We start from the raw sequence: 1,697 nt of genomic DNA on the forward strand, positions 1-1,697 counted from the left end.
GGGCCGAAGGCTGTGGGGGGCCGGGGACTGTGGAGGGCCGAGCGGGGCCGAGTGCTGTGGAGGGCCGAGCGGCCCGGGGCTGAGGGCTGAAGGGCGCCGGGTTGTGAGGGGCCGAGGGCTGTGGGGGGCCGGGGGCTGTGGAGGACCCAGCGGGCCGGGACGGCGTGCTGAATCACTTGCCTCTCCGGGGCACGGCGCTGAGGGAGGGCGACGCTCCGGCGCCGGACCCGCAGGCCGAGCTGGGACAGGTCTGCTCTGAGGTGGCGCCGAGGGCCCAGGCGACCCGCTCTCAGGGAAGCTGTGCCGATTGAAAACGCCTCCCGGAGCACACGCTCTCGCCGGCAAACAGCAGCCCCCTCACTGCGGGAAGGGTGGAGGTTGGCGAGCTCCCTGAGACGGCGCGTCCGTGTAGATGACTCTGGCCGGGAAGCCTTACGGTCAGGTCAGTGCCTAGAATCGCTAGGGGCAGTCCAGCCGCTAGCGCGGGTACCTTTTCTCCTCTGCTGGCAATGGCGCTGTTACTTCTACACCAGAAACAAACCCCCTTTCTCCTACTTTTGACGGGAAACCCAACTTAGGTGTGCTGGCATGGGGTTGAAAATGAAAGTAAGGGCCATCACCACAATATTTACTCCATGCACATGACGAGAAGGAAGTGATCGTTGCCCCTCTTAAGCAAGAAAATTCTGCAGTAACAGCGTGGCCGTTTTGAATGTCTATTTTGCAGGACTTTTCAGTCATAGCTCTCAAAGTTACAGGTACAGTAGGGAAGACCGGTGTCATTCCCGTAGACAGTGAGCTTCCTGTGGTAATCCTCTGTGGGATCCAAAAGAGTGGTACTGTCTACTTTTGTCTAGTTTCCTGGAGTCTAGAAAGAGCTTCATATTCACTTGAATTTGTGTGTGATTTTGCAGATCTCATTATTGACAAATACTTGATTTTTCCTGTCTGAGAAGCTTCAGTAAACGAAAATTTACATTGGCCTGCCAAGCATATCTTTTCAAACAGCCTCTTAAGGCAGTTTGTTGGTTAGCAAGACTCAGACATGCATTTTTGTTAAAAAAAAAAATTTCCCTTTGGTGACCTTAATGAACTCTTAATATTGTCTAGCTTTTATGGAGCCCTGAGAGAGCAGCATTTGAAGTAGATTTGCTGTTGTATCTGGTTTCTGTCCTTACTAACCAGTTTTTGGAAGTTAACTGGGGACATTTGTGTGGGACAGGTGCCATTTTTCTTAAAATGGAGACTATAGTTATTTTCCTTTCACTGATAGTATTTGTAGGTTGTTCTGGAAAAATCTCTGAGGAAGAGTTGGTAGTAAAGATAGGAAAAATAAGATTAACATACAAGGAATTGGCTTGGAACCTAAAAGTGGCCTTGGAGCTAAACCAGCAAGAATGCTCCAATTTTTTTTTCATTGGTGTATCGTATATACACTGTATTTTCAGGGTTTTCCCCTTAGCTCATCTTAATTCTCCCCATCCCCTCTTTTAAAAATCTCTTTAATAGTCATTTTGGGGCTGGCCCGTGGCTCACTCGGGAGAGTGTGGTGCTGATAACACCAAGGCCCCGGGTTCGGATCCCATATGGGGGTGGCCGGTTCGCTCACTGGCTGAGCGTGGTGCTGACAACACCAAGTCAAGGGTTAAGATCCCCTTACCGGTCATCTTTTAAAAAAAAAAAAAAAAAAAAAAAAA

At 50.3% G+C, this 1,697-nt stretch overlaps 1 protein-coding gene across 1 annotated transcript in view; it reads left to right on the forward strand.

The window, feature by feature from the left end:
• MAP1LC3B (microtubule-associated protein 1 light chain 3 beta) overlaps positions 1-1,697 on the forward strand; it is a 15,310-nt gene that overhangs the window by 1,264 nt on the left and 12,349 nt on the right. The window lies entirely within an intron of this gene.

The sequence above is a fragment of the Galeopterus variegatus genome, unplaced genomic scaffold, assembly GCF_000696425.1.
Source record: "Galeopterus variegatus unplaced genomic scaffold, G_variegatus-3.0.2 Scaffold2527, whole genome shotgun sequence".
Taxonomy (NCBI): domain Eukaryota; kingdom Metazoa; phylum Chordata; class Mammalia; order Dermoptera; family Cynocephalidae; genus Galeopterus; species Galeopterus variegatus.